The sequence below is a fragment of the Rhinoderma darwinii genome, chromosome 2 (assembly GCF_050947455.1).
Source record: "Rhinoderma darwinii isolate aRhiDar2 chromosome 2, aRhiDar2.hap1, whole genome shotgun sequence".
In the NCBI taxonomy this organism is placed as follows: domain Eukaryota; kingdom Metazoa; phylum Chordata; class Amphibia; order Anura; family Rhinodermatidae; genus Rhinoderma; species Rhinoderma darwinii.
The window spans coordinates 79,439,238-79,446,714 of NC_134688.1; positions in this window are offsets into that span (position 1 = coordinate 79,439,238).

Genomic DNA, 7,477 nt, shown 5'->3' on the forward strand with positions numbered 1-7,477 from the left:
TACAATTTTCATCAAGGCAACTCCTTTAGGTGTTTGCGTTTGGGGATCGGCAGCAGCTTGCACCTCTTTGCATTTACCTGCCAGTATTTGCAATTTGGAAAAGGAAGCACATATTTTGTTTCCCTGGAAAAACAAACCTCTTCTGGCGCCGTGTCCTTTTTTCTTTTATCTATCATTATTTGTTTCGGGCCACACGTGCACCCTTTTCAGGTGAATTGAATCCCTCTACACGGAGGAGTCGCCGTGGACGTTTTTGGACCTGCCCGCCCAGGACATTCGTTTGGTGACCCTCTGACACTGGCTGCCTACTACAAACATGCTGGACTTCATCAATGACAGAACAACTACTCGTGAATGCCTCATCATACAGATGACTGGGACTGATGTTGCTGACGACCATATCGCAACTGTGAGTAATGCAACAAGTTTGGAACTAACGAAAACTATGACTGACCTATTTCTTCAACTGGAAGATTGTCTCAAAGAGGAAGCCTTCCTGAATATAAACTGCCGTTTTCTGGACATCTATCTGACTGAGAAAATGGCCCCTAGGGGCCTGCGAGTGTTTTTTAACACCCCGTTTGTACATGATACTAATTTCAGCACAGAATGGTTCAAAATATTGGACCAATGCAATGTGGTTTGATTAAATGTTTATATGACAAAAGATCTAATCTTTGCACCAGCTTAGCAGCCAAAATCGATGAGTTGAGCCAACAACTCGACAACTTTTCATCCCTCGCGGTTTTAAAAAAATTAGAATTGACCACTATGGAACGCCTTCATGCCTTTGAGAGAGACACAATTTCTAAAAAAATGAAAAAACTAAGAAGGGACAGAACTGACTATGCAGAGAATAAACTAGGTGACTGGACATCCAAACCACAGCGTACCTTAGACACATTACATGGACCCTACAAGAAACCCCCAGGCACTCCCCTTCGCAATAATGCATCTAATTATTTTAAACGAGCTGCTCCCAAACGTTATGCTAATGGTGATAACACTTCCGTTGTAAATACAAATAAGAATAACAGCAATAATGCAACCAATACCCAAATTAGTGTCTCTCATAACCCTAACCCCAAAAGTAAGTTTGCCCCCAACAGTCCCGCCATTTCCATCCCCACTATGAACCCTGTTCCTAGAATGCCAAATTCCACCATTTTGGGCAAAATACCCGTACATGCTTTCAAGGCCCATAATTTAGATGCACATCCAAAACTTTTTAATCTAATCCCTGATACCCCACCTAACTCTCCATTTTTTAACGACTCCATTGAAAGCAACATTATGTCACCCCTTACACCCTCCCTTCTGAATCTATCCCTACATGACAGCATAGTCCCAGATGCACCTGCAACAGTTCAATATCTAACCATAGACGAGTTAGGACCTACATTTGATAATACTATGGCTACAGTATCTTTTTTAGGACTCCCCACACAATTCACCATGCCCCCAATTACTCCAAGTTCCCACACACGGGACATCCTTCTACCTATATTGAAAAGTCCGAAATCCAGGCATCTAACGGCCTTTTTCCCAAAAATCCAAAAAGTCACGTCAAAAAGAAAACTAGAGGCAGAACCAGAGGGTGCAGAGGGGGTAGATCTAAACTTCCCCCTCCTCCCCAAAAAACACAAACAGAGACAGTAAAATTATTCAACTTATCCACATACAAACTCAGTAATGACGAAATCAACTTATTGTCCAAGGGCCTTTCCTTTTGTCCAACTACATCGCCTAATGGCTTTGAAATTTTTATGGACCTGAATAGGTTCATACGTAAATTAACCTTGCTGCGACATTTCACAATCTCCCCTCCCATTATTCCACCTGTTCCTGACACATGTCCGAGTTCACCTATGCCAGTTAGAGTTGATGTATGCCCAAAATCTTCTTTCTATCCACTACACCATCGTGGTCCTGCCCTCGAAACTTTTTTTAATCTGGTCAGTAATGACTTTAAAACAATTGAAAAACCAATCATCACGACAGACAATGTCACCAAGTCGGAACGCACTTCCCTCAAAAATATACAGAAAAACCAACAAATTATTATACGTTCAGCCGACAAGGGGGGTGGTATTATCATACAGGACCGCATCAATTACGTCAATGAAGCTTATAGACTATTGTCAGACACCAACTACTATGAGAGACTGCAGTCTAATCCCATCCCTTCATTTCTAAACAAATACAAAACACACATTGAGGAAGCATTCCAGGACAACATTCTGAGTAAGAAAGAGAAAGCATTCTTAACAGTTCCATTTCCCACCATCCCGTTCCTATATCATTTGCCTAAAATCCATAAATCCCTATCCAACCCCCCTGGCCGACCAATTATTTCAGGGATCGGGTCACTTACCAGCAACCTGTCCCACTACATTGACATGCATCTCCAACCTTTCGTCATTAAATTACCATCCTACCTCAAAGACTCCACACATCTTATTAGGGAATTATTTGCGCTACAAACCACTTATGATCTAACTGACCACTGGTTCCTAACTGCAGACGTATCATCCTTGTACACTAATATTCCACATGATTTAGGTACAGAGGCAATTTTGTCGTTTCTGATAACGGATGCACGTCTCCCGAACAAACAAATCAATTTTTTTATAAATAGCATTGATTTTATACTCACTCATAACATCTTCACTTTCTAAGGAAATTTTTTTAGACAGACCAAAGGTTGTGCGATGGGATCACGTTTTGCCCCATCGCATGCTAATTTGTACATGGGAGCTTTTGAAAACATATACATTTTTGGTGATCATATGTATAAAGACAATATCTTCTTCTATAAGCGTTATATTGACGACCTCATTTTCATCATAAAAGGTGATCCAACCGTGATTACCAATTTCATGAAACACTTAAATGACAACACCTTTGGAATCTCTTTTCACATGAATGCTCTGTCAGCAAAATTGACTGCTTGGATCTCACAATTGAGAAAAAGGGTCACGTGTTAACCACAAAAACCCACTTTAAATGGGTTGATGTAAACAGCTACCTGAACTTCAGGAGTGCCCACTACCCAACCTGGCTGAAGAATGTACCCTTTGGCCAGTTTAAGAGGATTAGAAAGAATTGTTCCAATAACCAAGATTTCCAAAAAGAATGTAATTTACTGAGGAAAAGGTTCAAAGAAAAGAACTTCCCCTCCAGCCTGATCATAGGCGCTGAAACCAGAGCAAAATCACTTACACAACTGGATTGCCTAAACCCTCGAACCATTACCCCAAATAAGTCAGGCGACTTCAGATGCAATTTCGTCACTACTTTCAATAAAGGGAGTAAACTGATCAGCTCCACATTGCAAAAACATTGGCACATTCTCACTAATGACCAATACATGAAAGATCTTATTCCAACAAGACCCAAGATCACCTATAGGAGGGCAAAAACTTTGAGGAACCTCATTGCACCCAGCAAATTACGCACTGTCCAACAGCACCCCCCTAAAACACCTCTGACTACCTACGGCTCGTTCCATTGTGGGAAAACAAGATGCCTATGTTGTTTGAATATCAATACCAAGACATCCCATTTTACATCTTTAGTAACTAATGAAAGTTTCGCAATAAAAAGCTTTTTGAATTGCGGCAGCAGCTATGTGGTCTACTTACTACAATGCACATGCAACCTCCAATATGTAGGGCGCACAACCCAAACCCTTAGGGATAGGATGAATAAACATAGGTTTAATGTTAAAAATGGTTATCTGAAACATAGCGTATCCCGACATTGCGCTCTCGAACATAAATGCAATTTTGATGTCCTGACAGTCACTCCTATTGAAAGCATACCGTGTGAACTTTCTGACAGATTTACCAGACTTAAACAGAGGGAGAATTTCTGGATCTATAAATTGGGGACCTTACATCCTAATGGGCTTAATGACATCACGGAATCTTCATTAGATTAATTCCGCAATTCTATCTCCCTTCCCATTGTCAATCTAATAATATCCCCGGCCCCAGCAACTGTATCTTAACAACTGTCTTATTTTTTAAACAATCTTTTCTTGGCATATTTTTATTATATTTTCATTGTACTTATCATCCCATTGTCAATCTAATAATACATCTTGTTTAAATTGTATTTCAGCAACTATATTATTATTACTATACTATTGCGATATTATTATTACCCTTGTATTATCATTGTTTTATTATTCTGTTATCCAAACAAATTTCTATCGTAATACTATATTTTATGCATACACTTATCTCTCTCTCAATGGAGCATTTCGATATTTTAATAGTTTAATAATTTGATATTTTAATAGCCTAGTATCTAATATTCTATTAATTGTGATGATTATGAAGCACAAATGTTTATTAATATAAAAAGATAGGTTTGCACCTACCATTCATCTCCCCTCTGTACTTTGCTCCGTGTGGTGCGGTTTGCGGTCCACCGTGCGTTTCATGGACATCTGGCCCTCATGAGTTGCCATGATGGTTGTCATGACGCCCATACAACGCCATTTGTTTGTGCGTTTCATGGTGCGTTCCAAGGTCCTTGTTTGTGATGGCTCCCGGAGGCGTGACCTCCCTCTATCCGATAAACAGTAAGGAGTCTTTGATATTATATGTTTCATATTTATATCATATTCATCTAATCACATACGCTATTTACCTCATTTTTTCGGTGAAATTGATTAAATATTAAATATGAATTATTTTAGCTTTTTAACATGAACTGACTGTTACTTACGGGCTTCCTACCTAGTACATGATCTATGTCGGTTAGGTCACACTGCTACACACGGACCATCCATATGCCACATTGGCCTTTTTTTTTTTCCAACTTTATAAACAAGAGTTGTTTCTGTGACCTTTGACCTTTCCCCGTTTTTGGCGTGTTTTTTTTACTGAATTGGCCCTATCACTGTTCACTTGTATGTGTATATATATGCATGATCTTGTACTGTATGTGTTATCTGCCTGAGGAAGATGCCAGTCAACGTTGAAACGCGTAGCAATTTGTTTACCTTGCTTTATGCAATAAACCAACTTTTATCAACCAAGCAGCGCCTACAGTATCCCTCTTTTTTATTTTATTTTCTTTACAATTTTCATCAAGGCAACTCCTTTAGGTGTTTGCGTTTGGGGATCGGCAGCAGCTTGCACCTCTTTGCATTTACCTGCCAGTATTTGCAATTTGGAAAAGGAAGCACATATTTTGTTTCCCTGGAAAAACAAACCTCTTCTGGCGCCGTGTCCATTTTTCTTTTATCTATCATCAAGCCTATGAGGACTTGTCAGCAGAGGGAAGCATGAAGTGCTCTAGAATTTCCTGGTAGACGTCTGCGCTGACTCTGGACTTGATATAACACGGTGGACCAACACGGCTGCTCAGTGTCCAAAGTCCTGTTTTCAGATGAAAGTAAATTTTGCATTTCATTGGGATATCAAGGTCCCAGAGTCTGGAGGAAGAGTGGAGAGGCATCAATCCAAGTTGCTTGCGGTCCAGTGTGAAGTTTCTACAGTCAGTGATGGTTTGGAAGCCATGTCATCTGCTGGTGTTGGTCCACTGTGTTATATCAAGTCCAGAGTCAGCGCAGCGTCTACCAGGATATTTTAGAGCACTTCATGCTTCCCTCTGCTAACAAGCTTTATGGAGATGCTGATTTCATTTTCCAGCAGGACTTGGCACCTGCCCACACTGCCAAAAGTACCAATACCTGGTTTAATAACCACAGTATCACTGCGCTAAACCCCAGTGTGAATCGATGGGGTATTATCAAGAGGAAGATGAGGGACACCAAACCCAACAAAGCAGACGAGCTGAAGGCCACCATCAAAGCAACCTGGGCTTCCATAACACCTCAGCAGTGCCACAGGCTGATCACCTCCATGCCACGCAGCATTGATGCAGTAATTCATGCAAAAGGAGCCCCGACCAAGTATTGAGTGCATATACTGTACATACTTTTAAGTAGGACAACTTTTCGGTATTAAATATAATTTTTGAATTTGGGCTTATATAATATTCAAATTTACAGAGACACTAAATTTTGGGTTTTCATTAACTGTTAGCCATAGTCCTCAACATAAAAATAAAAAAATGCTGGAAATAGATCACTCTGTGTGTAATGAATCTATATAATATATGAGTTTCACTTTTTGAATTGAATTACTGAAATCAAATAACTTTTTGATGATATTCTAATTCATTAAGAAGTACTGGTTTAACTACTCTAATGATCGAACCGATTTTACTATCATTAACAATAATCGTTACACCTATGTTTCTTAAAACGACCAGTCTGATCCATTAGTTGGAAAGCCTTTTGTTTATTCTTTAAACTTTTTCTTAGACGTTAGTGGTAAATACTACAATTATAGAGTTTAATTTACTATTATCTGAGAAAAATACATGTAGGGCAGTGCAAATGTACATTATTTCACATGATATAATTGATGGGAAAACATGTATAGAGTAGGAAACATCTATTTGTGTATGCTACCTTCATGACTTTACAAAAAAATTAGAATGCTCATTTTATTGTTAGCAAATTTCAAATTTGTATGTCTACGGCCAGCTTTACTCATCGGTTCTAATCTTTGGGCTTGGCTATTAGAAAGATGCCAGATGACTGTTGTATGTACGGTACAGTATACATTTAAAGGGAATGTGTCGCGAATGAAACCTTTTTTTTTTAAGTAAGTTACATATTTCTATTATATTTTTTACGTTCTTTTCTGTATTTTTTTTTCTTCCAAATAATAATTTGACATGTTTTCGTATGTTGGCCACCAGCGCGAGCACTTCCCAGAATTACAGCAAGGTGAATAAGGCAAAGCAACCTGACTCACAGCTGCCGTAAATGTGGGAGGGAATCTCACCCCCCCCCCCTCCTACAAGCCAGGAAAAGGTGTCTTCAAATTACTAAGCGGTGTCCGGCTGCCAGTTTGGGAGTGATTGTACAAATGGCAGCTGGCAGAAGCTATAGGACACACCAAAAGGTTAAGGGTATGTTCACACGCTTACTAAACAAAGGGAAAATAGCTCCTGATTTTCAGCCATTTTTTAATCAAACTCACGTTTTACGTGGCAAAAACTTCCCAAGAAGTGACATGCAGTTCTTTTTGGCAGGCGTGTTTTTATGTGCTGTTTTTTAGAAAACTGTCGCGTAAAAAAAGCGCCGTCGGAACAGAACACCGTATTTCCCATTGAAACCAGTGGACAGATGTTTGTAGGCATTCTGCTTCCGATTTTACAGCCGTTTTTCGGAACGTTTACGGCCCAAAAAATGGCTGAAAACACTGCGTGTGAACATACCGTTAGAATGATGAAAATGAAGTGAATGACCTTTCAGTTGACAGGTTCACATGGCGTGTATTTGGCACGTTTTTTTGTGTGCATTTTACATGCCAAAAACCGCATCGAAAAATGCTTGATTACGTTTTTTATTTACATAATTGGTAAAGTGCACTGTTAGTACATACAA